The following is a 12,844-nucleotide window of genomic DNA, read 5'->3' as shown; positions in this document are numbered from 1 at the left end:
TTGGGAATAGGTCAGAGCATGGATATGAGTACGCGAGTGTGCGTGTGGTCATATACATGCATGTGAGGGGCCGAGGGGCAGGCCTCCTCCTGCTCTGTGCCCCTTCCTCCCTCCCCACGCCGTCCCGGGCCCTGGAGAATGCTGTCTGAAACCCTCTGGTCCAGATGCCTTCACTAATCCTGCCCGCACTGCCGGCTGATGGTTCCCTGTTCCCTGCCAGTGCCGAGGCTGGCAGTTTTCAGGAGCTGCAAGTTGTAGGGTGCCCACTGCCAGCAGGTGGCCACACGTCTCCCTCTGGGGCTCCTCGCATGCCCCTGTCAGGCCCCTTCTCCATGCCCATTTTCCACGAGCTTCCCTCCCAGCCCTGGCTGAGTCCGCCTGCTGGGAGATGACTCATTCCAGTTGATGTCATCCTCAGGATTCAAGGCCCTCATGACACTCAATGAGTCTTTGTTCCCCAAATGGAAAAGGAAGGTCTATAAACTGAAAGGAGTTAGTTGACTACAAAACTCTTCCCAGATGCCCATAGCTGCTCGCGCCCGCCTACACCTGCCGGCCTTCACGTGCCACCTGGTGCACGTGGTCCCTGTAGTGGTCTGGGCCAGGTGCCCAGGACAGAGGTTGGGGAAGAGGGTGAAGGCTCTCACTCTGCAAGTCAGCAAGACCCACTGCATGCTCCCTGAGGCCTAACCCAAGTGCGCGTGTGTGTGTGTGTGTGTGTGGGGTGGGTGCTGCCGAGCTGCTGACCCACATCACAGAAAGACAGAGTCATACCATGTTCTCTCCAGCCTGACCTCCTCAGTTCCTTAGTCACTGGGCCTACTTATCCAATTATATTACTAATTTAATGACCACCAGCTGGAGGGTGGCTGGGAGGAAGCCTGACAAGAGCGTGAGAGCGCTCGGCCCAGGTCAGCCCCAGGGAGCTCGCCAGGGTTCACGCCAGGTCCTGGGCTAAGCACGGCTCCCCTTGTTGTCCACTCTCAGGGTGACTCTGAGCTGGCCTCTGTTGCTGCCCCACTGTGCAGATTAGTCTACAGCTCAGAGAAGTGAAGTGGCTCGTCCAGAGTCACGTACCAGTTAGAAGCAGACCCCAGGACTCAAGCCCAGTTCTGTCTGATATGAAAGCCCAGGGTATTAACCCTCACCTGTAGCTGCTGAGAGAGGGCATCAGACTCACCCTGGCAGACCCTAGAAGACTCTGAGGCCATAGGGCCAGGCAGGAGGGCCAGACCTTTGTGCTTTTAAAAGCTGCCTGGATGACTCTCATGGGTGGCTAGATGGAGCCTTGTACTCTGCCACACCACCTATTCAGATTTGACTGCGGACTCCAATCCCTTATTATCCTCATGGCCTTAGAGCAGTAATTAACATCTCCAAGGCTCAGATTTCTAACCTGTAAAATGGAGATAATATCTACCTCAAAGAGAATCAGGAGTGAAGATGAAATGAATCATGGAAAGCTCTTTGACTAGTGCCTGTGACACAGCAAGCCCACAATAAATCTTAGTTGCTGATATGATTATTTCTGTCATTCACATGAATGTCACGTATCATTCATAGATCACCCTTGCCAGCCTCTGTTCTGGTGCTGGGGACCAAGAGGTGAGTCTGCGTCGTCTCTACCCAGGAGCCTGTCTAATCATATCAGAGAAGGAAGGGAACTGACCATCAACATGCAGAGATGAGGGTGTTTGGATGGAAGGATGGACAGAGACTATGGGGACACAGAGGTGTGCATCTGCATCTGGGAGGGTCACAAGGGCAGCCCCCGAGGCAGGGGCTCTAATGTGCAGAGCCCAGGGACAGGTCTTCAGTGCTGGCCCCTGCACTGGGGTTTGGTCCCTCCCCCACAAAGTGAGCAAATGATCTCTGCCTTGCCTCCCTCTGGACAGAGGGAACAGGTGAGAGGATGCTTTGGAAACCAGAGAGGGTGCTGTGTGGCTGAGGATGTCTCCCTCCTGCTGAGGCCCTCAGTTGGCCTAGCTCCCTCCAGCTGCCAGGCAGAGTGGCCAAGCTGCGGTGCCCACACCTTGCCAGTCTCTGCCCACCTCCAGGCCCCTTCAAAACCAGCTCTTTCTCAGTTTAGGCCAGAGGCCAGCAAGAGCAAGAGAGAAAGAGAGAGAGGGAGGGAGGAAAGCTCACACAGTAACTTCATTGAGCAGGAAAATTCCTATGCTATATATGAAAACCGGAAAAGGGAAGGAGGCGTTCTAAGTTTACATGTAGAAAAATGCTCTTCTGTAATTCAGAAAAATGAGGTCTTTGATTGTTGCCAAGCCCAGGTCTCCTTTCTAAGTTGATCCAGGATTATTTCCCTGGCAGGGAAACAGTTCCTTTTCTAAGAAATGCATTGGGTGGTAGGTGTTTCCCAGAACCTCTTGCATCTTTGCTGGGTGCAGGCAGACCCTGTGCAGTGTGAATTTGGTTGTGCTCGCTTTCCTCTAGAAGAGAGTCAGGTAAATCCAGGAGACTCTGGGACTCAGCCTGGGTGTGGCAGGGTTTCCTCCCAGGCAGGGCTGAGACAGTTTCCTGGGCACACTCTCCCTGCCTCTGGCCAGACCATGCTGTCCAAAGGTGGGGAAGCCTGTGGGCAGGGCTGGGCTTGTCCTGGTCCCTGGTGGAGTCATTCCTTCCAGGCCTGAGGGCTGTGGCTGAAGGAACTAGCAGTTGAGGGTGGTTAGAGAAACTGGAAAACAGACTGGAGCTGAGGAGGATGCAGAATGGGAGGCCCTCAGGCAGGGCAAGGGCCTCTGGAAACCATTGAGTCCCAGCCTCCCATTTCACAAATGAGGAACCTGAGGCTCAGATAGAAGGGACCCTCAAGGGCATATACTGAGTTGGTAGCAAATTCTGCTTCCCAAGCCAACCCTTTCCACCACACTGGGTAACATCTGAGAGGCCCTGATGTGGGAGTGAATGTTGACTTATGTGTGGTCCCAGAGGGTAGAGATGGGCCCAGATAGGTGGGTGCTAGCTACAGGGAAACATGCCTCAGCACATCAGGAGAAAGAACTCTGAAGACTTAGGATTATCTAGCAGTGGTCAGGGTTGCCATGGGGGTAATGAGCTCCCCAACAGTGGAGACATGAAAACAGAAACCTCGCACATGGCAGATGGCCTTTCAGTAGGTATGTGGTGGAGGAAAGCCCTTCTCCAGATGGTGAGCTGTGCCCTTTCTGCATAGTCTGGGGCTTGCTGAACTCCTGGCTTCCTGTCTCTCTGGGGAGGAAGGAGGAAAGGAAGCCACAGACCAGGAGGTCTGATTTTGATATACCCAGAGTCCTCAGGGGCCACCTCCCTGTAGGGGTGTCTAAAGGGAAAGGAAAGAATAATCCGGAGAAGATGCAAGAATGCCCACCTTCCAGGCAGGCTGGCCTGAGAAAGAGCAGCAAAGAAGAGGGACACTTGGGTTACCTGAGGCTCCCCAGTTCATGTTCCAGGCAGCAAAGAGGGTACTGCCCTCTTCTCTCCCCAAGGCCCTAGTGCAGGGAAATCCAGGCTGGAGGGCTTCTGCTGAGGTCCTAGGGCAGGCCCCCACCACTTTAACTACACACCCTTAGCCTGCTGGCTCCAGCCCCAGGCTGCAACCACAAGGGGTCCTCTGAACCTTGAGCCCTGCCCCTAATGGGAATATACTGAGCAGCCTGAAGAATCACCAAGTCCCCAGGTAAGTTAACTGAAGAGTTCCATGGGTCTTCATGGCTACAGGTGGGATGAGAGTTGTGGGCAGGGGTACCTTTTGCTTTCCCAGGCAGCCCGAGTAGGAAAAGGGCAGAGGTTGGGGAAGTAAGTATCTGCGTTGTAGCCCTACCTTGGTCACAGCCCCCCACCTGACCTCAGACCTGCTCTCTTGGGTCCCTTGCAGACCTATGACTCTGAATCTGTTGTCGGGACCCCATGTTCTCCGGTTTCCCTAAGCAGGCAACGCAATCTCTTGCACCTGAATCCTGGGAAGCCTTCCTTGAGTTTCGTGGAGGGGCAGTTCTCCATGTGGCCGCCAGGGGCCGCTGCCGCGCACGCTCCTGAGCTGTCCTCCGCCTCCCTGTCTGGTTTCTCTGCAGCCCTCCTTGACCCAGAGCCAGAGGAACGCTCCTTAGCCCCTTCAGGCCTTAAATGCTAACAAACTTGAGCACTGGGCTCACATCCCAGATCATCATCTGCAAGATGGAGTTTTGCAGAGCTAGATATAGTTCCCTGGGGAGGCAAGGCTCCAAAGCCTAGGCTAGCCTCAGACACTGCCTCAGGACCCTGCAGATTTGAGGGCAGAACCAGCCCATTATGCAGGAGAAACTGAGACCCAGCTGGGGAGGAGAGATACCAGATATCCTGGAGTCTTTGGCTGAGAGGAGGAGAGGGAAGGGCTCATGTTCTTCACCTCCTCTGGCCAGGTTGCTGTCATCTCTGTGGAAGGAAAACCTGAATCCTGCCCTGTTTGTTTCTTCAGTGTTAGGATTATGCCCTGGTTCCCATGGAAACCGCCTTTGGACCCCTGGGAGGAAAGTTGCACCCTGCAGTGACTGTTCAGATTTTCCTCTGCCTGGTCCATCCCCAAAGCCGACTGATTTCTCTTCCCTGGGCCTGCAGGTGGGGCTGCCCCAGAGTTGTGCTCAGGAGCCTAAACCAAAGACTTGAGAGGGAGGCCAGTGGCATTGGTCTGTCCGCTTTCCTCAGGCCACAGCACTGAGTGCCTGCCCTGTGTCTAGTCCTGATGTGTGTGTTTAGAGGAACGGGGGACGCCTGCAACTCTGCGTATGGGGTGGGGGGCGTGTTCCAGTGTCTTAGGGTGCAGCTGAGCAAGTTTAGAAAGATTCAGCTGTGAGAAGATAGGGAAGGGTGTTAACAATAGAGGGAGCAGCATGAGCAAAGACAGAAGTCAAGGAAATGGAGAGAATGAGGAGATGAAGCAGAGGATGTCTTGAATGAAATTTCAACATGATCCTGAAGGCACTAGGGAGCCATCGAAGGCTTTGGAAGTTGTGAATAGCATGAACGGATAAATGCTGAGACACCCAGATTGTGAGCCTTTGAGGTCCAGCCCCATCTCCCCAGCAGCACACAAGGCATGATGTGGGGACTTTACAAATTCATGAATCGGAAAAGTGGGTTGAAGAACCTCTAATGGAAATGAAGCTATCCCTCTGCATTAATAAAGTAAGAGATTAAGACTGAGGTCAGATTCAGCTGCAGGAGGTATTCTGAAGGCAGTGAAGATACATAAAATGTGTCAGAAGGGATACAGCAATAAAAGTCCATCTTGTCTAACTTCTTGATGTGCAGGTGGGGAAACTGAGGTCAGGGAGAGGGAGCAGCTTGCACAAGAGCACAGTTGGAGCCAATGGCAGAGCTGGGGCACAACTCAAGTGTCCTGCCTCCCCCACCTGGGTCTCTCTCCTTGCCCCACAGTGTGTGCCTCCCTGGGGCAGGGGCCAGGGGTGGGGGTGGGGCAGGCCCTCAGACCCAGCCCTATGGAGGTGGGCCAGGTGTCCAGTGATGGATGAGCACGCAGGGAGGTCCTTGTTGCATGTGGGACCGGCGCCTAACCTCACTAGCCTTGACCTGGGCCTCAGACTCTGAGCCTGGCTCTTCCTGTGTGCTGAGCATTTTAGCTGTATTATCTTCCTCAAGTTACACAGCTGTCCTGTGTGATAGGTATTATAATCTGTAGGGAAGTATGGCTCTCTCCTATGAAGGGCCCTGAGGCTCCTGAGGCCAGAGACTTCCAGGATCAGCCCCTCCAGGATGGTGGGATGTCTTCCCACCAGCTGTGATCCCCACCCTCCCCCTTCCCACCCAGCACAGAGCCATCCAGGACAAGCCTATTGACCAAGTTGCTGGGCCTGTTTATCTTGGCTCCCTGGCCTCTCTCTTCTCCCTGGTGGCTGCCTGAGCAGGTGGCCCTCCTGCCAGAGGCCAAGGGGAAGTGAGCCAGCAGGCCCAGGCGCAGCCCTGAGCATGGGTCAGTCCAGGCCGGGGATGCTCCCCACCACACTGCACTGTGGCACAAGGCTTGCAGAGGGGCGTGGGGGTTGCTGAGAGCAGAGCTGGGCCGACTTGGGCTTCCTTTAGATTGTGGACTGGCTCTCTCTGTGGCCCACCCCCCTACCCCAGCAGAAACAAGGCCTGTGGTCCAGCACCTGCAAACTGTCCTCCTTAGCACGTCCGAGGCGTGGGCGCAGCCTGGTGGGCCAGGGAGGAGGCTCTCTGCTAAGCTTATACCTTCAAATGGAACAGAACCAATCACTACCTGTGCTGAGCACTTGTACTTCCCACCCATCATTTCGTTTAATCCCCCTGTGTGAGATGGGCAGATGTCCACATATCACTGGTAAGTCATCTGCCCGCCTGGTAAAAGACTAAGGCTGGATCTGAACCCAGCTCTGTCTGACACGCAGTCTGCCTCTGCAGGCTGCCTCCTTTTCTGTCTCTCCAGATGGCGGACCAACCACCAGGGCCTGGAGGGGCCAGCAGCTGGGGGTCATGGGAGGGGCATTCCAAGGCACTCCAGGGCAGAACCATACCCCTCCTCTGTCTGTCCTTGCTTTACTCTTCCAGCAGCCACTTCCTGGCTGTGTCTCGTGGTCATGAAACTCCTTCCCTGATCATGTTTCCCTCTCTGTAAAACAAGGAGGTTGAATAGATGTGTGATTTTTTTTTTTTTTAAGCAGAATCCTCCTGGGACGAAAATTCCCAGAATTGCCATGCAGAGCCTGGGTGTACGGGCTGCCGCAGCCCTGGGCTGGTTAATGCAGGCTTCGGGGTGGGAGCCCCCGGGGTCCCCTAAAGCCCCACCTGTCCCTGGAATCCCCAGGACACCACTTGGAAGCAAGCCTGTGGATGCGAGGCTGGGGCCCACTTAGTCCCTGCGGAACCACACAAGCTCCAGCCTGGAGCAGCCGCCCGAAAGGGGCTTCCTCTCCTGTTCTCAGTAGGAGACATCCTGGAACTAGAGGAGAAGGTTTCCACTGGATTAGGCCAAGAAGAAAGCAGGGCTGTCAGCAGGGTGCTTGTGGTTTTTGTTTTGTTTTGTTTTTATCTTTCAACTGTGGAGGGAAGAAAAGAAATCTCGGTGGGGTGTTCCCTTTTATTTCTATTTCTTTCCTTTTTACTCTCCCCACACACCCCCTTTCTTCCTATATAAAGACAGGCTGTATCTGAATGCAGGAAAAGCAGGAAAGGTTTTAGAATTTCTGAAAGAGGATGGAAGGAGTTAATGTCTTTAAAAATGTGTAAATGTCTTTATTTTTCACATCCTCTACATGGTGTAAAATTCACAAATTACAAAAGAATTTCTAGTGAAAATTCTGCTGTCCCCCAGCCACCAGTTCCCTTCCCTGGAGACAATCTGTGACCTCAGTTTCTAACCCGTCCTTCTAGAGACATTCTAATGTATGTTTTTAAATATACTTTATATATTTATTTACCAGGTATTAATATGTATTTCCAATGCATAGTGATTCTATTCTGCACCTTGTGCTTTTTCTTTGCTCTTGGTGTTTGGTCTGTTTTTACTTAATGCATCTTGTGATTGTTTCACTTAAGGAGTCACACCTTTTCAAAGGCTGCACTGTATGTCCTGTGTGGATATCAACATTTATTATTTATTTAACCCCTCCCAAAGATGAACACTTAGATACCAGTTCTGCAGTGAATATTCTTGTACCTGCTTTATGTGTCACACAGGTTGTAGCTTTGTTAAATTTCATGGTAGTGTGACTGCTGGGTCAAAGAGTACACTGTACATAAAATTTTGATAGGTATTGTTAAAGTGCCTCCCACAGACATTACACCAATTTACACTCCCAGCAGCAGTGTGTGCAATGGCCTGTTTCCTCAAACCCTTGCCAACCCGGCATATTATCCAACATTCTGGTCTTTGCCAATCTAATGGGAAAATGCTTGTCTCTGTAGTCTTAGCTCGTATTTCTCTGGTTGTGTGTGAGGTTGAGTATCTTCTCGTATGTGTAAGAGCCATTCTCATTTCTTTTGTTACCAGACCTCCAAAGACCAGGTTCTTGAGTTTCAGTGTTACAGAAATGAACACTGACCTGGGAAGCAAGCAAGCAGACAGTGTGTATCGGAGACAGCTGTACACAGGGAGCCGACAGTTCAGAGGAATGTCAGCTCCTCTCCTTGAAGGGGTTGTGCAAGGGCTTATAAATGCAGGTTCAGGTGAGGAGGCTGGGGAGAAATGGCATTGAGGAATTACTTCATGATGTTATCTCCCTCATTTGCTTTTTGGTGGCGCTACTCCATGGTCAGCAGACGTTGATTCACTGGCTTTCCAAATACAGTCAGGACATCCTTTTTTGATGTTTCTATAGGATAAGCTTAACATAAAGAATTTTGTAAATTTTTCTTCTTCCCTCAAGGTAATGATTTTAGTGAAAACAGGGACTGGTTTCTAATTCTTGGGACTGTTTGTTCTGGCTTAAGATACGGTCAGTTGATTGTTATTTATATGGATGGTTAATGGAATTTCTTTGCTTTTAAAGGCAGTCTAGGAATTTTACCATTTAACCTTTAAGCCCCAAGATGGAGGCTCAGCTTAACATGGAGTCCCTCTTGCTCTTCCCTATCCTATTTTACGTCTACTGTGGAAAGAATTTCCTGTTCTTCACTCATCTTTCTACTGGGTTCTTGCCCTCCTGCTTATTTATTTGCTTCATGTATTAGGGTAATTACTTTGTAGTCTATAATATACGTAGCAAATATTTTTGCTGAGTCTTGGGATTTTATTTGACACTGTGGAGGTATTTTTTTTGCTATGCAGAACTTTAAAAATGTCTATGTAGTCAGAGTTAACCAAATTTATCGATCATTTTATTTATGCCTTCTGGAATTTTCATACTTAAAATTAATTTCTGTTTTAATGCACTTGCAAACTGGAGAGAAAAAGCAATCCCCTTCCCTCTTTTAACCTTACTCTGCCTGCTATAGATGGACTTCATTCATTCACTCCTCCTCAGCCCTGGGCTGGGTACTGGGAACACAGGGTTGAATGGGGTACCCATGGCCCAATGGAGAGAGAGACAAGTGACCCACCAGTGACATGCAGTATGCTGGGGGCTCTGATGGGGGATGCAGGGTGTCCAGCTCCGTGAAGGGGAGGAGGCGCAGGGTTTTCAATGGGGTGAGGCCAGGCTGAATCTTGATATAAAGAGTTATTCTGGCAAAATAACGGTGGGGTGGGGTGGGGCCGGGTGGATGGCAGAGAGGAAAGCATTTGATTTGGTGAGATTGGGTGGAGGGGGGCAGCCTGTGACAGCCCGAGGCACTGGAGGGATTATGCTGGGACATGGCCAAGAGCCAGCATGCAGCTGCGTCCAGACCGCAAAGGCCGATCAAGCCTGGTGGTGGCAGTTTTACGCTAACCCCGAGGGCCACAGATGGCCATAGAAGGCTTCAAGGCAAGGCACCAACATAATCATATTTGCTCTTCTGTTGAGGCAGGGATAGTTGTTTTCATTAAAGTGTTGTGAAATATTTTCCATGATACTTTTAATAAAGAACAATACAATGAATACTTCTTTTGAATATTGCCTCGTTTAAGAAAAACATCATCCCTATAGCTAGAAAGCCCATGCTCCTGAATCACATCTTTCTTCTCTCATAAACACTGGCATATAAAATGGCAGAGTTGCATCTTAAATGTTCTCCCTGCAAAAAAGATATAATTATGTGACACGATGGAGGTGTTAGCTAAAGCTACTGGTAGTAATCATATTGAAGTATATAATGTATCAAATCAACATCTTGTACACCTTGAACATACACAGTGTTATATGTCAATAATGTTTCAATTAAAATTTGACACACTTGCTTTGGAGAACATTTTAGCAACATCCAGTGAAAATGCAGATGTACATCCCCATGTCATCCAATAATTCAACCCCAGGTGGTAGAATTAGATGCACAGGTAAGCAGAAAGAGACATGTAAAGATCATAGCAGTTATGTTTCTAATAGGAATGGGAACCTTACTTTACATCAAAAGAAAAGTGAACCAATCCATTATGGCTTATTTACACCATAGAGTACTGCTGTGAAAATCAAAGACCCGGAGCCACGTCCCTCGCTAGAGATGGATCTTAAAAATACAATATTGGGGTGGGGTGGGCAAGTGCCTAAAGAATACATGCAGTATGTATGCCAACATTGATATGAGGTTTAGAGATGTGCACAGTAGTACCACATTCTGTTAGGGACACATACATACTCATGTAGTAAACATACAAAGACATGCATAGGAATGATAAACACCAAATCTCCAAAGTGGCTGCTCTGGGGTGTGGGCAGCGGGAGAAGATGGGAGAGTTCATGAGAACTTCAGCTAAATCAGTATTTTCTTCCTTAAGTAGAGTGATAAGCACATGCCTGTTCCTATTATTATTCTTAAAAATTCTACGTAATTATTCTTTTTAACCTGGTATTTACCCAAATTATCATTTCAACATGTAATCAATATAAACATTATTAATGAGCTATTTTGCCAAACTAAACTGGTTTGTATTTTATATTTACGGCGCATCTCAGTTGGGATCACCCACACTGCAAGTGCTCAGGAGCCACACTTGGCGAACACTGAACAGGCAGGGTTAACGTATCTCAGATAGAGAGACTGTATCTGGTGGCCCTGGAGATTCCTTTCTGAACCTGATGATGATGATGATGCTAATAATACCTACCAGTTATTGAGCATTTTCCATGTGCCAGCACCTTGTATTATCTCATTTAGTCCTCTCATCTAAGCCCTCTTCAAAATTACGGTATAATATAAATACATAAAATTTACCATCCTAACCACTTTTATGTGTCTCACATTATTATTTATGTTTGTTTTGTGCCCTAAATGTTTCATATGGTTTTGTGAGAACCTCCCCCCCACCGCCCCGCCCCAGCACACACACGGAGGCCAGCTGCTGCTGACTTAGGCGTCCTGGCATCCCTCACTCCCATCCTCCAGGGAAGCTTGAGTTCCTGGACCATTCAGACTTTTATCTGCATCCCCCTTGCTGCTGAAGGGCCACTGGCACTGCCAGAACCACTGGGAGAGCCCCTGTCTGCTGAGACCGAGCCAACCAGCCGAGGTGTGAGCAGTCCTGGCTCAAAGACATCCTGTCACCCACTGGTCATGCAGGCTCAGGCCAGTCCCCCCGTCTCCCCCAGCCTTGGTTCTTAATCTGTGAAATGGGATAACAGCAGTAGTTCCTAGGACTGCAGTGAGGCTGAGCAATATCATGCATGAAAACCCAGTTGTTACTGTTCTTTGTGGGGAGGTCAGGGCACAGAGGCGGGGTGTCCGGGCCCCATCTTCAGCCCCCCTTCCCATCAGCGCGGTGGGAGCAGTGACTCCTGGCCACCCTGTCCTGGGGTGCTGCATGGATATTACAAAAGGGAAGTGCGGCGAGTGTTCAGCCATTACCACCATATTTACCGGGTGACACCAGTGGTCCCGTTGAACTGTTCTCATGGAACCCACATCGCGGGGGAGGACACAGCCTGAGAGCAGTGCGGGTGACTCACCTGAAGCCACACAGCTAGCTCGTTGTCCACTCAGACTGGGAGGCAGGCTGGGTTCATCAGGCGGGGCTTTCCTTGCAGTGCCCCCAAGCGGCTTGGGTTTCCTCGGAGGCTGGCCGAGTCCCCTGAGGTCACTCAGGCTCTCAGAGCCCTAGGCCTCTGGGGAGTGTGCCCTGCCTTCTCATCTCTTTGGGAGAACACTGCCTGATTCTGACCCTCCCTGCATCCAGGCTTCCTCATCTGGCTGAATCCTTGGGGTCCAGCTTCACTTCCAAGGCCTAAGGGCCCTGTTTGTCCACTGCCCTTGCTGCGGGGGTCCTGTCTGCCTGTCTCATTGCTGGAACCTTCGCATCCCCTCGGGAGTGGGTGTGTGTCCCCGCAAGCTGGCCTGCAGCCTTCTCCCGGGGGGCAGTGGTGGGGCGGGCCAGGCTCCTGAGCTGCAGCCCTTGCCAGGCCCCAACCATGGAGCCCGAGCCCAGACTCTGGGATCGGATGATCCGTCTTTGAACCCTGAGAGAATTTACCCCGGGCAAATTTATTAACTACTCTTAAGTTTTCTATGAAGTAAAATGGGGGTACTCATACCCACACTCATGTACTTGGTGCGAGGATTAAATGGCCTACTGTGTGGCAGAGTTCAGAGCAGAGCCTGGCTCAGGGTGAGAGCTCAGGGCTGCTGCTGATGACAAGGCGCCATGACAGCCAGGACAAAGGTCCATGATGACAGTGGTGCGAATTTCAAGTGTCCTGACGTGTGAGAACACTTCACTTTAGCCCTGCTTTTTCCCCGCACCCTGAGGCACTCAAACAGTAGAGTTCATTCAAAACAAAACAGAGCAAGCTTCCGTAGTTTTATAGAAAGAAATGGAGAGAAAGTCTCCAAGTTGATGGGAGAACATTATATACTTTAGGAGTATTCAAGGAAATATTTTGAAATGTTTTCCAAACTGCAGGTCATGACCTATTAGTGGGTAATGAAATAAATTAATAGACTGTTTTCAATATATTTTTAATAAAAGAGAAAACAAATTATTAAATAGAAAAGAAAATATGAAAGGGCCTGGTATGTATTAAGAGTAAAGAATGTTTTATGAAACATCTGTTTCAGTGTTACAAATATGTATTTATCTAAACAGACACACTGGGTCACAATGTAAATGCATTTCTTATTGTGGTTTCTTGTCAAAAAAGTTTGAAAAACAGTAATTAAGAAACTACAGTAGGGTTCCTGAGGGGTCCCATTTTATTTGTTATTTTATTTCTTCCTCTTTTCCAAGTAGAGGAGAATATATGTGTGAAGCATGTCCTCTCCCTCCTTTCCT

General features: G+C 49.9%; 1 protein-coding gene across 2 annotated transcripts in view; it reads left to right on the top strand.

The window, feature by feature from the left end:
- Positions 1-12,844, top strand: part of COL15A1 (collagen type XV alpha 1 chain) — a 98,249-nt gene that overhangs the window by 21,675 nt on the left and 63,730 nt on the right. The window lies entirely within an intron of this gene.

This window comes from Manis javanica, chromosome 2 (assembly GCF_040802235.1).
Source record: "Manis javanica isolate MJ-LG chromosome 2, MJ_LKY, whole genome shotgun sequence".
NCBI lineage: Eukaryota > Metazoa > Chordata > Mammalia > Pholidota > Manidae > Manis > Manis javanica.
The sequence above is the reverse complement of the archived record's forward strand: the minus strand, read 5'-3'. Positions and strand labels throughout refer to the sequence as shown.